This window comes from Rutidosis leptorrhynchoides, chromosome 1, assembly GCF_046630445.1.
Source record: "Rutidosis leptorrhynchoides isolate AG116_Rl617_1_P2 chromosome 1, CSIRO_AGI_Rlap_v1, whole genome shotgun sequence".
NCBI classification, from domain to species: domain Eukaryota; kingdom Viridiplantae; phylum Streptophyta; class Magnoliopsida; order Asterales; family Asteraceae; genus Rutidosis; species Rutidosis leptorrhynchoides.
Genome location: NC_092333.1, coordinates 548,077,736 through 548,102,190, shown reverse-complemented (window position 1 = coordinate 548,102,190; position 24,455 = coordinate 548,077,736).

Genomic DNA, 24,455 nt, shown 5'->3' with positions numbered 1-24,455 from the left:
TATGTCGTCAATGAAAACAATGACAAACTTGTCAAGGTATGGTCCACACACTCGGTTCATAAGGTCCATGAACACAGCTGGTGCATTAGTTAAACCAAACGGCATGACCATAAACTCGTAATGACCGTAACGTGTTCTGAAAGCAGTCTTTGGAATATCATCTTCTTTCACCCGCATTTGATGATACCCGGAACGTAAGTCAATCTTTGAATAAACAGACGAGCCTTGTAGTTGATCAAATAAGTCGTCGATTCTCGGTAGTGGGTAGCGGTTCTTGATGGTAAGTTTGTTCAACTCTCGGTAGTCGATACACAACCTGAATGTACCATCTTTCTTCTTGACAAACAAAACAGGAGCTCCCCACGGTGATGTGCTTGGTCGAATGAAACCACGCTCTAAAAGTTCTTGTAATTGGCTTTGCAGTTCTTTCATCTCGCTGGGTGCGAGTCTGTAAGGAGCACGAGCTATTGGTGCAGCTCCTGGTACAAGATCTATTTGAAATTCAACGGATCGATGTGGGGGTAATCCCGGTAATTCTTTCGGAAATACATCGGGAAATTCTTTTGCAATGGGAACATCATTGATGCTCTTTTCTTCAGTTTGTACTTTCTCGACGTGTGCTAGAACAGCATAGCAACATTTTCTTATTAGTTTTTGTGCCTTCAAATTACTAATAAGATGTAGCTTCGTGTTGCCCTTTTCTCCGTACACCATTAAGGGTTTTCCTTTTTCTCGTATAATGCGAATTGCATTTTTGTAACAAACGATCTCCGCTTTCACTTCTTTCAACCAGTCCATACCGATTATCACATCAAAACTCCCTAACTCTACTGGTATCAAATCAATCTTAAATGTTTCGCTAACCAGTTTAATTTCTCGATTCCGACATATATTATCTGCTGAAATTAATTTACCATTTGCTAATTCTAGTAAAAATTTACTATCCAAAGGCGTCAATGGACAACTTAATTTAGCACAAAAATCTCTACTCATATAGCTTCTATCCGCACCCGAATCAAATAAAACGTAAGCAGATTTATTGTCAATAAGAAACGTACCCGTAACAAGCTCCGGGTCTTCCTGTGCCTCTACCGCATTAATATTGAAAACTCTTCCACGGCCTTGTCCATTCGTGTTCTCCTGGTTCGGGCAATTTCTAATAATGTGGCCTGGTTTTCCACATTTATAACAAACTACATTGGCATAACTTGCTCCGACACTACTTGCTCCGCCATTACTCGTTCCGACACCATTTGTTCCTTTCGTTCTATTAACCCCTGGTCCGTAGACCTCACACTTCGCCGCGCTATGACCATTTCTTTTACACTTGTTGCAAAATTTGGTGCAGAACCCCGAGTGATTCTTTTCACACCTTTGGCATAGCTGCTTCTGATTGTTGTTGTTGTTGCGGTTATTATTGTTGTTGGGATGATTGTTGTAGTTGTTGTTGTTGTTGTTGTTGTTGTTGAGCCGTTTGTTGTAGTTGCGATTGATGTTGCGATTGTTGGGATAATTGTTGCGATTATTGTTGTAATTGCTGTTGTTGTTGTATTGGTGATTCTTATCACCGTTTTCCTCCCACTTTCTTTTGACTTGCTTCACATTGGCCTCTTCAGCAGTCTGTTCTTTAATTCTTTCTTCAATCTGGTTCACTAGTTTGTGAGCCATTCTACATGCCTGTTGTATGGAGGCGGGCTCGTGTGAACTTATATCTTCTTGGATTCTTTCCGGTAATCCTTTCACAAACGCGTCGATCTTCTCTTCCTCATCTTCGAATGCTCCCGGACACAATAGGCACAATTCTGTGAATCGTCTTTCGTACGTGGTAATATCAAATCCTTGGGTTCGTAACCCTCTAAGTTCTGTCTTGAGCTTATTGACCTCGGTTCTGGGACGGTACTTCTCGTTCATCAAGTGCTTGAATGCTGACCACGGTAGTGCGTACGCATCATCTTGTCCCACTTGCTCTAGATAGGTATTCCACCATGTTAACGCAGAACCTGTGAAGGTATGCGTAGCGTACTTCACTTTGTCCTCTTCAGTACACTTACTTATGGCAAACACCGATTCAACCTTCTCGGTCCACCGTTTCAATCCGATCGGTCCTTCGGTTCCATCAAATTCCAAAGGTTTGCAGGCAGTGAATTCTTTGTAGGTGCATCCTACACGATTTCCTGTACTGCTAGATCCAAGGTTATTGTTGGTATGTAGCGCAGCCTGTACTGCGGCTATGTTTGAAGCTAGAAAAGTACGGAATTCCTCTTCATTCATATTCACGGTGTGTCGAGTAGTCGGTGCCATTTCCTTCAAAATAGTTAAATGGAACAAGTTAATCATACAGAATATTAAGAGTAGTTAATAGTATTTCGTAGCATAATATGAACTCATTTATAAAAGCTTTTTCTTCATATTAGCGTTTTATAAGTTTAAATTCGGGTCGTACCTACCCGTTAAGTTCATACTTAGTAGCTAATATACAATTCAACTACTACAATTCTATATGAAAAACTGATTGTAATAATATTTTGCGTTCAAACTTTTATACAATATTTTACAAACTTACAATACCGCTTATTTTACATAAAGCATGAAATATAGCACACAATAACTTTGATACAAGATAGTTGTGAAGACAATTCTAGCTAGTACACAAGTCGTTCAGCAAAGGCAATAAAGACACGTAATTCATACGTCCAGAAACAAGTCATGCATTCTGGTTTTACTAGGACTACTTCCCATCCTTGGTCTTGTGCAACATAACCGTTATGGTCGTTGATAAGACAGCGTGTTGTAACGTCATCAAAGGGACGAGGGTTACGTAATGTCCAACAGTCCCGTAATAATCTAAAAACCTCATTTCTTATCCTAATTACCGACTCCGTCACTTGTGGAAACGTTTTGTTTAATAGTTGTAGCCCGATGTTCTTGTTCTCACTTTGGTGAGAAGCGAACATTACTAATCCGTAAGCATAACATGCTTCTTTATGTTGCATGTTAGCCGCTTTTTCTAAATCACGAAGTCCAATATTCGGATATATTGAGTCAAAATAATTTCTTAACCCGTTGCGTAAAATAGCATTTGGGTTCCCCGCAATATATGCGTCAAAGTAAACACATCGTAACTTATGGGTTTCCCAATGTGATATCCCCCATCTTTCAAACGAAAGTCTCTTATAAACCAAGACATTCTTGGAACGTTCTTCGAATGTCTTACAAACTGATCTCGCCTTAAATAGTTGTGCCGAAGAATTCTGGCCGACTCTAGACAAGATTTCATCAATCATGTCTCCGGGTAGGTCTCTTAAAATATTAGGTTGTCTATCCATTTTGTGTTTTTAAACTATAAAATAGACAAGAGTTAGTTTCATAAAAAAATACTTATTAATACAAGCAATTTTTACATATATCATAAAGCATAAGAACACTATATTACATATATTACACCACACGAATAAAACTATCTTATTCCGACTCGCTCGTTTCTTCTTCTTCGGTTTTGGTTCGTTTTGCCAAGTTTCTAGGGATATATGATGTTCCCCTAATACGAGCCGTCGTTGTCCACATTGGTTTAGAAAAACCTGGTGGTTTAGAGGTTCCCGGGTCATTGTTACAACTTAAGGACTTCGGGGGTTGACGATACATATAAAGTTCATCGGGGTTGGAATTAGATTTCTCTATTTTTATGCCCTTTCCCTTATTATTTTCTTTTGCCTTTTTAAATTCAGTTGGGGTAATTTCTATAACATCATCGGAATTCTCGTCGGAATCTGATTCATCGGAGAATTGGTAATCCTCCCAATATTTTGCTTCCTTGGCGGAAACACCATTGACCATAATTAACTTTGGTCGGTTGGTTGAGGATTTTCTTTTACTTAACCGTTTTATTATTTCCCCCACCGGTTCTATTTCTTCATCCGGTTCTGATTCTTCTTCCGGTTCCGATTCTTCTTCCGGTTCCGACTCTTCTTCCGGTTCCTCTTCGGGAACTTGTGAATCAGTCCACAAATCATTCCAATTTACATTTGACTCTTCATTATTATTAGGTGAGTCAATGGGACTTGTTCTAGAGGTAGACATCTATCACATAATATCAAACACGTTAAGAGATTAATATATCACATAATATTCATATGTTAAAAATATATAGTTTCCAACAAAAATGTTAAGCAATCATTTTTAAAGAAAACACGGTCGAAGTCCAGACTCACTAATGCATCCTAACAAACTCGATAAGACACACTAATGCAAATTTTCTGGTTCTCTAAGACCAACGCTCGGATACCAACTGAAATGTCCCGTTCTTATTGATTAAAAACGTTCCATATTAATTGATTTCGTTGCGAGGTTTTGACCTCTATATGAGACGTTTTTCAAAGACTGCATTCATTTTTAAAACAAACCATAACCTTTATTTCATAAATAAAGGTTTAAAAAGCTTTACGTAGATTATCAAATAATGATAATCTAAAATATCCTGTTTACACACGACCATTACATAATGGTTTACAATACAAATATGTTACATCGAAATCAGTTTCTTGAATGCAGTTTTTACACAATATCATACAAACATGGACTCCAAATCTTGTCCTTATTTTATTATGCAACAGCGGAAGCTCTTAATATTCACCTGAGAATAAACATGCTTTAAACGTCAACAAAAATGTTGGTGAGTTATAGGTTTAACCTATATATATCAAATCGTAACAATAGACCACAAGATTTCATATTTCAATACACATCCCATACATAGAGATAAAAATCATTCATATGGTGAACACCTGGTAACCGACAATAACAAGATGCATATATAAGAATATCCCCATCATTCCGGGACACCCTTCGGATATGATATAAATTTCGAAGTACTAAAGCATCCGGTACTTTGGATGGGGTTTGTTAGGCCCAATAGATCTATCTTTAGGATTCGCGTCAATTAGGGTGTCTGTTCCCTAATTCTTAGATTACCAGACTTAATAAAAAGGGGCATATTCGATTTCGATAATTCAACCATAGAATGTAGTTTCACGTACTTGTGTCTATTTTGTAAATCATTTATAAAACCTGCATGTATTCTCATCCCAAAAATATTAGATTTTAAAAGTGGGACTATAACTCACTTTCACAGATTTTTACTTCGTCGGGAAGTAAGACTTGGCCACTGTTGATTCACGAACCTATAACAATATATACATATATATTAAAGTATGTTCAAAATATATTTACAACACTTTTAATATATTTTGATGTTTTAAGTTTATTAAGTCAGCTGTCCTCGTTAGTAACCTATAACTAGTTGTCCACAGTTAGATGTACAGAAATAAATCGATAAATATTATCTTGAATCAATCCACGACCCAGTGTATACGTATCTCAGTATTGATCACAACTCAAACTATATATATTTTGGAATCAACCTCAACCCTGTATAGCTAACTCCAACATTCACATATAGAGTGTCTATGGTTGTTCCGAAATATATATAGATGTGTCGACATGATAGGTCGAAACATTGTATACGTGTCTATGGTATCTCAAGATTACATAATATACAATACAAGTTGATTAAGTTATGGTTGGAATAGATTTGTTACCAATTTTCACGTAGCTAAAATGAGAAAAATTATCCAATCTTGTTTTACCCATAACTTCTTCATTTTAAATCCGTTTTGAGTGAATCAAATTGCTATGATTTCATATTGAACTCTATTTTATGAATCTAAACAGAAAAAGTATAGGTTTATAGTCGGAAAAATAAGTTACAAGTCGTTTTTGTAAAGGTAGTCATTTCAGTCGAAAGAACGACGTCTAGATGACCATTTTAGAAAACATACTTCCACTTTGAGTTTAACCATAATTTTTGGATATAGTTTCATGTTCATAATAAAAATCATTTTCTCAGAATAACAACTTTTAAATCAAAGTTTATCATAGTTTTTAATTAACTAACCCAAAACAGCCCGCGGTGTTACTACGACGGCGTAAATCCGGTTTTACGGTGTTTTTCGTGTTTCCAGGTTTTAAATCATTAAGTTAGCATATCATATAGATATAGAACATGTGTTTAGTTGATTTTAAAAGTCAAGTTAGAAGGATTAACTTTTGTTTGCGAACAAGTTTAGAATTAACTAAACTATGTTCTAGTGATTACAAGTTTAAACCTTCGAATAAGATAGCTTTATATGTATGAATCGAATGATGTTATGAACATCATTACTACCTTAATTTCCTTGGATAAACCTACTGGAAAAGAGAAAAATGGATCTAGCTTCAATGGATCCTTGGATGGCTCGAAGTTCTTGAAGCAGAATCATGACACGAAAACAAGTTCAAGTAAGATCATCACTTGAAATAAGATTGTTATAGTTATAGAAATTGAACCAAAGTTTGAATATGATTATTACCTTGTATTAGAATGATAACCTACTGTAAGAAACAAAGATTTACTTAATCAGTTAACATTTATATAAATTTATATACATATTTATTTATATTATATATATAAATATATATAAGATAGTTATATATATTAACAAAACATTAGGGATGTGTATTGAAATATGAAATCTTGTGGTCTATTGTTACGATTTGATATATATAGGTTAAACCTATAACTCACCAACATTTTTGTTGACGTTTAAAGCATGTTTATTCTCAGGTGAATATTAAGAGCTTCCGCTGTTGCATAATAAAATAAGGACAAAAACTATATGATGACATATATATGGATATATATATATATATAGTTAACATGATACTATGATAAGAAAACATATCATAAAGTATATTAACAATGAACTACATATGTAAAAACAAGACTACTAACTTAATGATTTTTAAACGAGACATATATGTAACGATTATCGTTGTAAAGACATTTAATGTATATATATCATATTAAGAGATATTCATACATGATAATATCATGATAATATAATAATTTAAAATCTCATTTGATATTATAAACATTGGGTTAACAATATTTAACAAGATCGTTAACCTAAAGGTTTCAAAACAACACTTACATGTAACGACTAACGATGACTTAACGACTCAGTTAAAATGTATATACATGTAGCGTTTTAATATGTATTTATACACTTTTGAAAGACTTCAATACACTTATCAAAATACTTCTACTTAACAAAAATGCTTACAATTACATCCTCGTTCAGTTTCATCAACAATTCTACTCGTATGCACCTGTATTCGTACTCGTACAATACACAGCTTTTAGATGTATGTACTATTGGTATATACACTCCAATGATCAGCTCTTAGCAGCCCATGTGAGTCACCTAACACATGTGGGAACCATCATTTGGCAACTAGCATGAAATATCTCATAAAATTACAAAAATATGAGTAATCATTCATGACTTATTTACATGAAAACAAAATTACATATCCTTTATATCTAATCCATACACCAACGACCAAAAACACCTACAAACACTTTCATTCTTCAATTTTCTTCATCTAATTGATCTCTCTCAAGTTCTATCTTCAAGTTCTAAGTGTTCTTCATAAATTCCAAAAGTTCTAGTTTCATAAAATCAAGAATACTTTCAAGTTTGCTAGCTCACTTCCAATCTTGTAAGGTGATCATCCAACCTCAAGAAATCTTTGTTTCTTACAGTAGGTTATCATTCTAATACAAGGTAATAATCATATTCAAACTTTGGTTCAATTTCTATAACTATAACAATCTTATTTCAAGTGATGATCTTACTTGAACTTGTTTTCGTGTCATGATTCTGCTTCAAGAACTTCGAGCCATCCAAGGATCCATTGAAGCTAGATCCATTTTTCTCTTTTCCAGTAGGTTTATCCAAGGAAATTAAGGTAGTAATGATGTTCATAACATCATTCGATTCATACATATAAAGCTATCTTATTCGAAGGTTTAAACTTGTAATCACTAGAACATAGTTTAGTTAATTCTAAACTTGTTCGCAAACAAAAGTTAATCCTTCTAACTTGACTTTTAAAATCAACTAAACACATGTTCTATATCTATATGATATGCTAACTTAATGATTTAAAACCTGGAAACACGAAAAACACCGTAAAACCGGATTTACGCCGTCGTAGTAACACCGCGGGCTGTTTTGGGTTAGTTAATTAAAAACTATGATAAACTTTGATTTAAAAGTTGTTATTCTGAGAAAATGATTTTTATTATGAACATGAAACTATATCCAAAAATTATGGTTAAACTCAAAGTGGAAGTATGTTTTCTAAAATGGTCATCTAGACGTCGTTCTTTCGACTGAAATGACTACCTTTACAAAAACGACTTGTAACTTATTTTTCCGACTATAAACCTATACTTTTTCTGTTTAGATTCATAAAATAGAGTTCAATATGAAATCATAGCAATTTGATTCACTCAAAACGGATTTAAAATGAAGAAGTTATGGGTAAAACAAGATTGGATAATTTTTCTCATTTTAGCTACGTGAAAATTGGTAACAAATCTATTCCAACCATAACTTAATCAACTTGTATTGTATATTATGTAATCTTGAGATACCATAGACACGTATACAATGTTTCGACCTATCATGTCGACACATCTATATATATTTCGGAACAACCATAGACACTCTATATGTGAATGTTGGAGTTAGCTATACAGGGTTGAGGTTGATTCCAAAATATATATAGTTTGAGTTGTGATCAATACTGAGATACGTATACACTGGGTCGTGGATTGATTCAAGATAATATTTATCGATTTATTTCTGTACATCTAACTGTGGACAACTAGTTATAGGTTACTAACGAGGACAGCTGACTTAATAAACTTAAAACATCAAAATATATTAAAAGTGTTGTAAATATATTTTGAACATACTTTAATATATATGTATATATTGTTATAGGTTCGTGAATCAACAGTGGCCAAGTCTTACTTCCCGACGAAGTAAAAATCTGTGAAAGTGAGTTATAGTCCCACTTTTAAAATCTAATATTTTTGGGATGAGAATACATGCAGGTTTTATAAATGATTTACAAAATAGACACAAGTATGTGAAACTACATTCTATGGTTGAATTATCGAAATCGAATATGCCCCTTTTTATTAAGTCTGGTAATCTAAGAATTAGGGAACAGACACCCTAATTGACGCGAATCCTAAAGATAGATCTATTGGGCCTAACAAACCCCATCCAAAGTACCGGATGCTTTAGTACTTCGAAATTTATATCATATCCGAAGGGTGTCCCGGAATGATGGGGATATTCTTATATATGCATCTTGTTATTGTCGGTTACCAGGTGTTCACCATATGAATGATTTTTATCTCTATGTATGGGATGTGTATTGAAATATGAAATCTTGTGGTCTATTGTTACGATTTGATATATATAGGTTAAACCTATAACTCGTCAACAAAGTTCCATATTAATTGATTTCGTTGCGAGGTTTTGACCTCTATATGAGACGTTTTTCAAAGACTGCATTCATTTTTAAACAAACCATAACCTTTATTTCATCAATAAAGGTTTAAAAAGCTTTACGTAGATTATCAAATAATGATAATCTAAAATATCCTGTTTACACACGACCATTACATAATGGTTTACAATACAAATATGTTACAACAAAATAAGTTTCTTGAATGCAGTTTTTACACAATATCATACAAGCATGGACTCCAAATCTTGTCCTTATTTAAGTATGCGACAGCGGAAGCTCTTAATAATCACCTGAGAATAAACATGCTTAAAACGTCAACAAAAATGTTGGTGAGTTATAGGTTTAACCTATATATATCAAATCGTAACAATAGACCACAAGATTTCATTTTTCAATACACATCCCATACATAGAGATAAAAATCATTCATATGGTGAACACCTGGTAACCGACAAAAACAAGATGCATATATAAGAATATCCCCATCATTCCGGGACACCCTTCGGATATGATATAAATTTCGAAGTACTAAAGCATCCGGTACTTTGGATGGGGCTGAAATGTCCCGTTCTTATTGATTAAAAACGTTCCATATTAATTGATTTCGTTGCGAGGTTTTGACCTCTATATGAGACGTTTTTCAAAGACTGCATTCATTTTTAAACAAACCATAACCTTTATTTCATCAATAAAGGTTTAAAAAGCTTTACGTAGATTATCAAATAATGATAATCTAAAATATCCTGTTTACACACGACCATTACATAATGGTTTACAATACAAATATGTTACAACAAAATAAGTTTCTTGAATGCAGTTTTTACACAATATCATACAAGCATGGACTCCAAATCTTGTCCTTATTTAAGTATGCGACAGCGGAAGCTCTTAATAATCACCTGAGAATAAACATGCTTAAAACGTCAACAAAAATGTTGGTGAGTTATAGGTTTAACCTATATATATCAAATCGTAACAATAGACCACAAGATTTCATTTTTCAATACACATCCCATACATAGAGATAAAAATCATTCATATGGTGAACACCTGGTAACCGACAATAACAAGATGCATATATAAGAATATCCCCATCATTCCGGGACACCCTTCGGATATGATATAAATTTCGAAGTACTAAAGCATCCGGTACTTTGGATGGGGTTTGTTAGGCCCAATAGATCTATCTTTAGGATTCGCGTCAATTAGGGTGTCTGTTCCCTAATTCTTAGATTACCAGACTTAATAAAAAGGGGCATATTCGATTTCGATAATTCAACCATAGAATGTAGTTTCACGTACTTGTGTCTATTTTGTAAATCATTTATAAAACCTGCATGTATTCTCATCCCAAAAATATTAGATTTTAAAAGTGGGACTATAACTCACTTTCACAGATTTTTACTTCGTCGGGAAGTAAGACTTGGCCACTGGTTGATTCACGAACCTATAACAATATATACATATATATCAAAGTATGTTCAAAATATATTTACAACACTTTTAATATATTTTGATGTTTTAAGTTTATTAAGTCAGCTGTCCTCGTTAGTAACCTACAACTAGTTGTCCACAGTTAGATGTACAGAAATAAATCGATAAATATTATCTTGAATCAATCCACGACCCAGTGTATACGTATCTCAGTATTGATCACAACTCAAACTATATATATTTTGGAATCAACCTCAACCCTGTATAGCTAACTCCAACATTCACATATAGAGTGTCTATGGTTGTTCCGAAATATATATAGATGTGTCGACATGATAGGTCGAAACATTGTATACGTGTCTATGGTATCTCAAGATTACATAATATATAATACAAGTTGATTAAGTTATGGTTGGAATAGATTTGTTACCAATTTTCACGTAGCTAAAATGAGAAAAATTATCCAATCTTGTTTTACCCATAACTTCTTCATTTTAAATCCGTTTTGAGTGAATCAAATTGCTATGGTTTCATATTGAACTCTATTTTATGAATCTAAACAAAAAAAGTATAGGTTTATAGTCGGAAAAATAAGTTACAAGTCGTTTTTGTAAAGGTAGTCATTTCAGTCGAAAGAACGACGTCTAGATGACCATTTTAGAAAACATACTTCCACTTTGAGTTTAACCATAATTTTTGGATATAGTTTCATGTTCATAATAAAAATCATTTTCTCAGAATAACAACTTTTAAATCAAAGTTTATCATAGTTTTTAATTAACTAACCCAAAACAGCCCGCGGTGTTACTACGACGGCGTAAATCCGGTTTTACGGTGTTTTTCGTGTTTCCAGGTTTTAAATCATTAAGTTAGCATATCATATAGATATAGAACATGTGTTTAGTTGATTTTAAAAGTCAAGTTAGAAGGATTAACTTTTGTTTGCGAACAAGTTTAGAATTAACTAAACTATGTTCTAGTGATTACAAGTTTAAACCTTCGAATAAGATAGCTTTATATGTATGAATCGAATGATGTTATGAACATCATTACTACCTTAAGTTCCTTGGATGAACCTACTGGAAAAGAGAAAAATGGATCTAGCTTCAATGGATCCTTGGATGGCTCAAAGTTCTTGAAGCAAAATCATGACACGAAAACAAGTTCAAGTAAGATCATCACTTGAAATAAGATTGTTATAGTTATAGAAATTGAACCAAAGTTTGAATATGATTATTACCTTGTATTAGAATGATAACCTACTGTAAGAAACAAAGATTTCTTGAGGTTGGATGATCACCTTACAAGATTGGAAGTGAGCTAGCAAACTTGAAAGTATTCTTGATTTTATGAAACTAGAACTTTTGGAATTTATGAAGAACACTTAGAACTTGAAGATAGAACTTGAGAGAGTTCAATTAGATGAAGAAAATTGAAGAATGAAAGTGTTTGTAGGTGTTTTTGGTCGTTGGTGTATGGATTAGATATAAAGGATATGTAATTTTGTTTTCATGTAAATAAGTCATGAATGATTACTCATATTTTTGTAATCTTATGAGATATTTCATGCTAGTTGCCAAATGATGGTTCCCACATGTGTTAGGTGACTCACATGGGCTGCTAAGAGCTGATCATTGGAGTGTATATACCAATAGTACATACCTCTAAAAGCTGTGTATTGTACGAGTACGAATACGGGTGCATACGAGTAGAATTGTTGATGAAACTGAACGAGAATGTAATTGTAAGCATTTTTGTTAAGTAGAAGTATTTTGATAAGTGTATTGAAGTCTTTCAAAAGTGTATAAATACATATTAAAACACTACATGTATATACATTTTAACTGAGTCGTTAAGTCATCGTTAGTCGTTACATGTAAGTGTTGTTTTGAAACCTTTAGGTTAACGATCTTGTTAAATGTTGTTAACCCAATGTTTATAATAACAAAAGAGATTTTAAATTATTATATTATCATGATATTATGATGTACGAATATCTCTTAATATGATATATATACATTAAATGTCGTTACAACGATAAACGTTACATATATGGCTCGTTTCAAAATCATTAAGTTAGTAGTCTTGTTTTGAATTTTAAACTATGTTCATACATTCATTCAACCTCGACCAAGTTCCAACGATTCACGAACCATTAAACGAATATGATTATATATGTATATGTGTATATATATTATAACTTGAAACGTAAACAAAATATTAGATTAAATACTTTATATGATTGTATTTGTTTCAAAATGTTTATCAATGGAATTAGAAGATAAGATCAAATGATTGAATTATCAGATATATTGAATTATGATTACAAGTCTCTGTTGAAAGGCCCACGTTGATTTGAGAAATCTTTCCATTTTAACAATATTCGAAAAATGGTAAAGTGATTTATAAATAAGAACAAATTGTCAATCATTGAGAACTAGGCAAAGGATAGTGGAAGATTGAATCTCATAAAGACTCGATTGATCTATTTAGTTTTAAACGTACAAAAACGTTTTCAGTTTAAAAAGAACTTTATTATTAAAACGTATATAACTTTTATCAATATCTAGAACCACTTTTGACAACTCATTACTTAACTAGTATGATAAAGATAACGATATTTATATTTTATTTTATATATATAACGATTTAAATTAATATTATATATATTTATACGCGTATTATACGTACTTAGTTTTATACTTTTACTATACTTAAACTTTACCTTTACTTTATTTTTACTTTACTTTAACTTTAATAATTCACTTTAATAATTCATACTTTAATAATTCACTTTAATAATTCATACTTTAATAATTCACTTTATTAATTCATACTTTAATAATTCACTTTAATAATTCATACTTTAATAATTTACTTTAATAATTCATACTTTAATAATTCACTTTAATAATTCAAAAATCTATTATAAATAGAATTCAATAGGTTTCATTATTTCATAGAAACTTGAAAATATTTTTCTCTAAACTCTCTCAATCGATTTACATATATATATATTTACTCCGTATTATTTCAAGATATTATTAGTATACATAAAATATTACGACGGAGTGCAGTCCGAGTGATTTCGAAATTGTTTTTCGAGTGGGATAGGATTAAGGAAATTATGGGTTATAGCTATGGAGGTGATTGAGTATGGTTCATGGGTATGCTCGTGAGGTCAATATAGTGTTTATCATTTTCGTTGCGTCTACGTACCTTTCCTGCAATATTGAATCTCAATATTGATACGTGAGTACTCATAATTTAACTTTTACATACTAATAGTGTATCCCTGACTAGTGCTCGAGTATTTAGGATTATGCATGCTTGTACTTTTAATATTGCCCTTAGACAGGTTAGGTTGAATGTTGAATTAGTTACACTTGCGGTTGAGATAAGGTATAAGATATGCATGTCCTTGGAAAGCTAGTGAAAAATTAAGAACTTTTCCTTTAGATATCGAATGGTTTCGATGAACGGATTAGAAGTTATAATCAATTGAATTTTCGATATTTTTATTAAAAATGATTATTATTATCGTCGTTCTAGTTTTATCTTATTATTATGATTATTATTATCTTTATCAATAAAAGGGATTTATCATTAAAAATTGTTATTTTTTTTTATTATTACTATCGTTATTATCGTTAAAATTATAATTAGTATTATTATTATTATCCAATTATTATTATTATTATTATTATTATTAGTATTATTATTATTATTATTATTATTATCGTTATTAATATATATATCATTATTTAAAAATCGTTATTGTTATTTTTATTATTATTATTACTATATTATCATTAAGATAATTATTAGTATTATTGTTAATAATGTTATAGTAACTATCATTATAAATATTAGTGTATTTAAAACAAATATTTGTAACACCTAATTATTTTGATTACTATTATTATCATTATTATGAACACGATATAAAAGACGATTAAAAGCTATTAAACGAAACGATTAGGAAATAATGAGTAAGAGTATCATGATGAAATTAAAATATTATAAGATATTGATTTAGATAAAATTATCGTTCTTATTATTTTTATCATTACTATTATTATTAAAAGTATCGTTAGTATTAAAACTATCATTTTAACAAAAATTATCATTTTAATAGAAATGTCATTGTTACTATAAAATATCATTATTATTATTATTTTAAATAGAATTATTATTTTAAAGATAATATTAAAAATTATCGTAAATATTAAAGTTATCATAATTAGAATTATCGTTTTATCATAATGTCATCTTAGCAATTATAAATATTGATATTTTTATAATAATAATTATTATTACAAAATAATACAACTTTTACTTACTATCATTATAGATATTATTTTATCAAATAAATATGTGATACAAACATATTTTACTACGTGTAATAACTTACTTTAATAATACCTATCATATTATCTTTATGATATTAAATGAACCCTATAAATTTTATTACTTAATATATATAAAAGTATATTTTATTATATAAATTTAATATAAAATTTTATTTATTAATAAATAAATTATATTATTTACTCTAATAAATCTTTTAAAAATATTTAAAAATATAAAATGACGATATTTAAACTATATATTAATCATGTATAGATTTTTGGAAATTATTTTGAGTTAAATTTACTTTTGTTGACTTTTGCATATTAGTCTCGAGCATTAGGATTGTGGTACACTATGACTTAACCTAATTTGTTAGACAAATATTGACCAACACATAAATATATATAATTAATTTAGGTTCGTGAATCCGAGGCCAACCTTGCACTTATTCAATGACGTTATATGTATTTTTACTACGAAATACAGTATGGTGAGTTTCATTTGCCTTTTTACCCTTTATATTTTTGGGACTGAGAATACATGCGCTTTTATAAATGTTTGACGAAATAGACACAAGTAATTGAAACTACATTCTATGGTTGAATTATCGAAATCGAATATGCCCCTTTTTATTAAAGTCTGGTAATCTAAGAATTAGGGAACAGACACCCTAATTGACGCGAATCCTAAAGATAGATCTATTGGGCCTAACAAACCCCATCCAAAGTACCGGATGCTTTAGTACTTCGAAATTTATATCATGTCCGAAGGAGGATCTCGGAATGATAGGGGATATTCTTATATGTATCTAGTTAATGTCGGTTACCAGGTGTTCACCATATGAATGATTATTTTTGTCTCTATGCATGGGACGTATATTTATGAGAACTGGAAATGAAATTCTTGTGGTCTATTAAAATGATGGAAATAAATGATTATGATAAACTAATGAACTCACCAACCTTTTGGTTGACACTTTAAAGCATGTTTATTCTCAGGTGTTAAAGAAATCTTCCGCTGTGCATTTGCTCATTTTAAAGATATTACTTGGAGTCTTTCATAGCATATTTCGAAGAACGTTGCATTCGAGTCATTGAGTTCATCAAAGATTATTATTAAATCAATTTATAGTTGGATAGTGGATATTATGAAATGGTATGCATGCCTGTCAATTTTCGATGTAAAGAAAGATTGTCTTTTAAAAACGAATGCAATGTTTGTAAAATGTATCATATAGAGGTCAAATACCTCGCAATGTAATCAACTATTGTGAATCGTTTATAATGTATATGAACGGGTCCTTTCAGTTGGTATCAACTGAAATGTCCCGTTCTTATTGATTAAAAACGTTCCATATTAATTGATTTCGTTGCGAGGTTTTGACCTCTATATGAGACGTTTTTCAAAGACTGCATTCATTTTTAAACAAACCATAACCTTTATTTCATCAATAAAGGTTTAAAAAGCTTTACGTAGATTATCAAATAATGATAATCTAAAATATCCTGTTTACACACGACCATTACATAATGGTTTACAATACAAATATGTTACAACAAAATAAGTTTCTTGAATGCAGTTTTTACACAATATCATACAAGCATGGACTCCAAATCTTGTCCTTATTTAAGTATGCGACAGCGGAAGCTCTTAATAATCACCTGAGAATAAACATGCTTAAAACGTCAACAAAAATGTTGGTGAGTTATAGGTTTAACCTATATATATCAAATCGTAACAATAGACCACAAGATTTCATATTTCAATACACATCCCATACATAGAGATAAAAATCATTCATATGGTGAACACCTGGTAACCGAAAATAACAAGATGCATATATAAGAATATCCCCATCATTCCGGGACACCCTTCGGATATGATATAAATTTCGAAGTACTAAAGCATCCGGTACTTTGGATGGGGTTTGTTAGGCCCAATAGATCTATCTTTAGGATTCGCGTCAATTAGGGTGTCTGTTCCCTAATTCTTAGATTACCAGACTTAATAAAAAGGGGCATATTCGATTTCGATAATTCAACCATAGAATATAGTTTCACGTACTTGTGTCTATTTTGTAAATCATTTATAAAACCTGCATGTATTCTCATCCCAAAAATATTAGATTTTAAAAGTGGGACTATAACTCACTTTCACAGATTTTTACTTCGTCGGGAAGTAAGACTTGGCCACTGGTTGATTCACGAACCTATAACAATATATACATATATATCAAAGTATGTTCAAAATATATTTACAACACTTTTAATATATTTTGATGTTTTAAGTTTATTAAGTCAGCTGTCCTCGTTAGTAACCTACAACTAGTTGTCCACAGTTAGATGTACAGAAATAAATCGATAAATATTATCTTGAATCAATCCACGACCCAGTGTATACGTATCTCAGTATTGATCACAACTCAAACTATATATATTTTGGAATCAACCTCAACCCTGTATAGCTAACTCCAACATTCACATATAGAGTGTCTATGGTTGTTCCGAAATATATATAGATGTGTCGACATGATAGGTCGAAACATTGTATACGTGTCTATGGTATCTCAAGATTACATAATATATAATACAAGTTGATTAAGTTATGGTTGGAATAGATTTGTTACCAATTTTCACGTAGCTAAAATGAGAAAAATTATCCAATCTTGTTTTACCCATAACTTTTTCATTTTAAATCCGTTTTGAGTGAATCAAATTGCTATGGTTTCATATTGAACTCTATTTTATGAATCTAAACAAAAAAAGTATAGGTTTCTAGTCGGAAAAATAAGTTACAAGTTGTTTTTGTAAAGGTAGTCATTTCAGTCGAAAGAACGACGTCTAGATGACCATTTTAGAAAACATACTTCCACTTTGAGTTTAACCATAATTTTTGGATATAGTTTCATGTTCATAATAAAAATCATTTTCTCAGAATAACAACTTTTAAATCAAAGTTTATCATAGTTTTTAATTAACTAACCCAAAACAGCCCGCGGTGTTACTACGACGGCGTAAATCCGGTTTTACGGTGTTTTTCGTGTTTCCAGGTTTTAAATCATTAAGTTAGCATATCATATAGATATAGAACATGTGTTTAGTTGATTTTAAAAGTCAAGTTAGAAGGATTAACTTTTGTTTGCGAACAAGTTTAGAATTAACTAAACTATGTTCTAGTGATTACAAGTTTAAACCTTCGAATAAGATAGCTTTATATGTATGAATCGAATGATGTTATGAACATCATTACTACCTTAAGTTCCTTGGATGAACCTACTGGAAAAGAGAAAAATGGATCTAGCTTCAATGGATCCTTGGATGGCTCAAAGTTCTTGAAGCAAAATCATGACACGAAAACAAGTTCAAGTAAGATCATCACTTGAAATAAGATTGTTATAGTTATAGAAATTGAACCAAAGTTTGAATATGATTATTACCTTGTATTAGAATGATAACCTACTGTAAGAAACAAAGATTTCTTGAGGTTGGATGATCACCTTACAAGATTGGAAGTGAGCTAGCAAACTTGAAAGTATTCTTGATTTTATGAAACTAGAACTTTTGGAATTTATGAAGAACACTTAGAACTTGAAGATAGAACTTGAGAGAGTTCAATTAGATGAAGAAAATTGAAGAATGAAAGTGTTTGTAGGTGTTTTTGGTCGTTGGTGTATGGATTAGATATAAAGGATATGTAATTTTGTTTTCATGTAAATAAGTCATGAATGATTACTCATATTTTTGTAATCTTATGAGATATTTCATGCTAGTTGCCAAATGATGGTTCCCACATGTGTTAGGTGACTCACATGGGCTGCTAAGAGCTGATCATTGGAGTGTATATACCAATAGTACATACATCTAAAAGCTGTGTATTGTACGAGTACGAATACGGGTGCATACGAGTAGAATTGTTGATGAAACTGAACGAGAATGTAATTGTAAGCATTTTTGTTAAGTAGAAGTATTTTGATAAGTGTATTGAAGTCTTTCAAAAGTGTATAAATACATATTAAAACACTACATGTATATACATTTTAACTGAGTCGTTAAGTCATCGTTAGTCGTTACATGTAAGTGTTGTTTTGAAACCTTTAGGTTAACGATCTTGTTAAATATTGTTAACCCAATGTTTATAATATCAAATGAGATTTTAAATTATTATATTATCATGATATTATCATGTATGAATATCTCTTAATATGATATATATACATTAAATGTCTTTACAACGATAATCGTTACATATATGTCTCGTTTAAAAATCATTAAGTTAGTAGTCTTGTTTTTACATATGTAGTTCATTGTTAATATACTTTATGATATGTTTTCTTATCATAGTATCATGTTAACTATATATATATATATCCATATATATGTCATCATATAGTTTTTACAAGTTTTAACGTTCGTGAATCACCGATCAACTTGGGTGGTCAATTGTCTATATGAAACATATTTCAATTAATCAAGTCTTAACAAGTTTGATTGCTTAACATGTTGGAAACATTTAATCATGTAAATATCAATCTCAATTAATATATATAAACATGGAAAAGTTCGGGTCACTACAGTACCTACCCGTTAAATAAATTTCGTCCCGAAATTTTAAGCTGTTGAAGGTGTTGACGAATCTTCTGGAAATAGATGCGGGTATTTCTTCTTCATCTGATCTTCACGCTCCCAGGTGAACTCGGGTCCTCTACGAGCATTCCATCGAACCTTAACAATTGGTATCTTGTTTTGCTTAAGTCTTTTAACCTCACGATCCATTATTTCGACGGGTTCTTCGATGAATTGAAGTTTTTCGTTGATTTGGATTTCATCTAACGGAATAGTGAGATCTTCTTTAGCAAAACATTTCTTTAAATTCGAGACGTGGAAAGTGTTATGTACAGCCGCGAGTTGTTGAGGTAACTCAAGTCGGTAAGCTACTGGTCCGACACGATCAATAATCTTGAATGGTCCAATATACCTTGGATTTAATTTCCCTCGTTTACCAAATCGAACAACGCCTTTCCAAGGTGAAACTTTAAGCATGACCATCTCTCCAATTTCAAATTCTATATCTTTTCTTTTAATGTCAGCGTAGCTCTTTTGTCGACTTTGGGCGGTTTTCAACCGTTGTTGAATTTGGATGATCTTCTCGGTAGTTTCTTGTATAATCTCCGGACCCGTAATCTGTCTATCCCCCACTTCACTCCAACAAATCGGAGACCTGCACTTTCTACCATAAAGTGCTTCAAACGGCGCCATCTCAATGCTTGAATGGTAGCTGTTGTTGTAGGAAAATTCTGCTAACGGTAGATGTCGATCCCAACTGTTTCCGAAATCAATAACACATGCTCGTAGCATGTCTTCAAGCGTTTGTATCGTCCTTTCGCTCTGCCCATCAGTTTGTGGATGATAGGCAGTACTCATGTCTAGACGAGTTCCTAATGCTTGCTGTAATGTCTGCCAGAATCTTGAAATAAATCTGCCATCCCTATCAGAGATAATAGAGATTGGTATTCCATGTCTGGAGATGACTTCCTTCAAATACAGTCGTGCTAACTTCTCCATCTTGTCATCTTCTCTTATTGGTAGGAAGTGTGCTGATTTGGTGAGACGATCAACTATTACCCAAATAGTATCAAAACCACTTGCAGTCCTTGGCAATTTAGTGATGAAATCCATGGTAATGTTTTCCCATTTCCATTTCGGGATTTCGGGTTGTTGAAGTAGACCTGATGGTTTCTGATGCTCAGCTTTGACCTTAGAACACGTCAAACATTCTCCTACGTATATAGCAACATCGGCTTTCATACCCGGCCACCAAAAATGTTTCTTGAGATCCTTGTACATCTTCCCCGTTCCAGGATGTATTGAGTATCTGGTTTTATGAGCTTCTCTAAGTACCATTTCTCTCATATCTCCAAATTTTGGTACCCAAATCCTTTCAGCCCTATACCGGGTTCCGTCTTCCCGAATATTAAGATGCTTCTCCGATCCTTTGGGTATTTCATCCTTTAAATTTCCCTCTTTTAAAACTCTTTGTTGCGCCTCCTTTATTTGAGTAGTAATGTTATTATGAATCATTATATTCATAGATTTTACTCGAATGGGTTCTCTATCCTTCCTGCTCAAGGCATCGGCTACCACATTTGCCTTCCCCGGGTGGTAACGAATCTCAAAATCGTAATCATTCAATAATTCAATCCACCTACGCTGCCTCATATTCAGTTGTTTCTGATTAAATATGTGTTGAAGACTTTTGTGGTCGGTATATATAATACTTTTGACCCCATATAAGTAGTGCCTCCAAGTCTTTAATGCAAAAACAACCGCGCCTAATTCCAAATCATGCGTCGTATAATTTTGTTCGTGAATCTTCAATTGTCTAGACGCATAAGCAATCACCTTCGTTCGTTGCATTAATACACAACCGAGACCTTGCTTTGATGCGTCACAATAAATCACAAAATCATCATTCCCTTCAGGCAATGACAATATAGGTGCCGTAGTTAGCTTTTTCTTCAATAACTGAAACGCTTTCTCTTGTTCATCATTCCATTCAAATTTCTTCCCTTTATGCGTTAATGCAGTCAAGGGTTTTGCTATTCTGGAAAAGTCTTGGATGAACCTTCTGTAGTAACCAGCTAGTCCTAAAAACTGGCGTATGTGTTTCGGAGTTTTCGGGGTTTCCCACTTTTCAACAGTTTCTATCTTTGCCGGATCCACCTTAATACCTTCTTTGTTCACTATGTGACCGAGGAATTGAACTTCTTCCAACCAAAATGCACACTTTGAAAACTTAGCGTACAATTCTTCCTTCCTCAATACTTCTAACACCTTTCTCAAATGTTCACCGTGTTCTTGGTCATTCTTTGAGTAAATAAGTATGTCGTCAATGAAAACAATGACAAACTTGTCAAGGTATGGTCCACACACTCGGTTCATAAGGTCCATGAACACAGCTGGTGCATTAGTTAAACCAAACGGCATGACCATAAACTCGTAATGACCGTAACGTGTTCTGAAAGCAGTCTTTGGAATATCATCTTCTTTCACCCGCATTTGATGATACCCGGAACGTAAGTCAATCTTTGAATAAACAGACGAGCCTTGTAGTTGATCAAATAAGTCGTCGATTCTCGGTAGTGGGTAGCGGTTCTTGATGGTAAGTTTGTTCAACTCTCGGTAGTCGATACACAACCTGAATGTACCATCTTTCTTCTTGACAAACAAAACAGGAGCTCCCCACGGTGATGTGCTTGGTCGAATGAAACCACGCTCTAAAAGTTCTTGTAATTGGCTTTGCAGTTCTTTCATCTCGCTGGGTGCGAGTCTGTAAGGAGCACGAGCTATTGGTGCAGCTCCTGGTACAAGATCTATTTGAAATTCAACGGATCGATGTGGGGGTAATCCCGGTAATTCTTTCAGAAATACATCGGGAAATTCTTTTGCAATGGGAACATCATTGATGCTCTTTTCTTCAGTTTGTACTTTCTCGACGTGTGCTAGAACAGCATAGCAACCTTTTCTTATTAGTTTTTGTGCCTTCAAATTACTAATAAGATGTAGCTTCGTGTTGCCCTTTTCTCCGTACACCATTAAGGGTTTTCCTTTTTCTCGTATAATGCGAATTGCATTTTTGTAACAAACGATCTCCGCTTTCACTTCTTTCAACCAGTCCATACCGATTATCACATCAAAACTCCCTAACTCTACTGGTATCAAATCAATCTTAAATGTTTCGCTAACCAGTTTAATTTCTCGATTCCGACATATATTATCTGCTGAAATTAATTTACCATTTGCTAATTCGAGTAAAAATTTACTATCCAAAGGCGTCAATGGACAACTTAATTTAGCACAAAAATCTCTACTCATATAGCTTCTATCCGCACCCGAATCAAATAAAACGTAAGCAGATTTATTGTCAATAAGAAACGTACCCGTAACAAGCTCCGGGTCTTCCTGTGCCTCTACCTAATTAATATTGAAAACTCTTCCACGGCCTTGTCCATTCGTGTTCTCCTGGTTCGGGCAATTTCTAATAATGTGGCCTGGTTTTCCACATTTATAACAAACTACATTGGCATAACTTGCTCCGACACTACTTGCTCCGCCATTACTCGTTCCGACACCATTTGTTCCTTTCGTTCTATTAACCCCTGGTCCGTAGACCTCACACTTCGCCGCGCTATGACCATTTCTTTTACACTTGTTACAAAATTTGGTGCAGAACCCCGAGTGATTCTTTTCACACCTTTGGCATAGTTGCTTCTGATTATTGTTGTTGTTGCGGTTATTATTGTTGTTGGGATGATTGTTGTAGTTGCTGTTGTTGTTGTTGTTGTTGTTGTTGGGCCGTTTGTTGTAGTTGCGATTGATGTTGCGATTGTTGGGATAATTGTTGCGATTATTGTTGTAATTGCTGTTGTTGTTGTATTGGTGATTCTTATCACCGTTTTCCTCCCTCTTTCTTTTGACTTGCTTCACATTGGCCTCTTCAGCAGTCTGTTCTTTAATTCTTTCTTCAATCTGGTTTACTAGTTTGTGAGCCATTCTACATGCCTGTTGTATGGAGGCGGGCTCGTGTGAACTTATATCTTCTTGGATTCTTTCCGGTAATCCTTTCACAAACGCGTCGATCTTCTCTTCCTCATCTTCGAATGCTCCCGGACACAATAGGCACAATTCTGTGAATCGTCTTTCGTACGTGGTAATATCAAATCCTTGGGTTCGTAACCCTCTAAGTTCTGTCTTGAGCTTATTGACCTCGGTTCTGGGACGGTACTTCTCGTTCATCAAGTGCTTGAATGCTGACCACGGTAGTGCGTACGCATCATCTTGTCCCACTTGCTCTAGATAGGTATTCCACCATGTTAACGCAGAACCTGTGAAGGTATGCGTAGCGTACTTCACTTTGTCCTCTTCAGTACACTTACTTATGGCAAACACCGATTCAACCTTCTCGGTCCACCGTTTCAATCCGATCGGTCCTTCGGTTCCATCAAATTCCAAAGGTTTGCAGGCAGTGAATTCTTTGTAGGTGCATCCTACACGATTTCCTGTACTGCTAGATCCAAGGTTATTGTTGGTATGTAGCGCAGCCTGTACTGCGGCTATGTTTGAAGCTAGAAAAGTACGGAATTCCTCTTCATTCATATTCACGGTGTGTCGAGTAGTCGGTGCCATTTCCTTCAAAATAGTTAAATGGAACAAGTTAATCATACAGAATATTAAGAGTAGTTAATA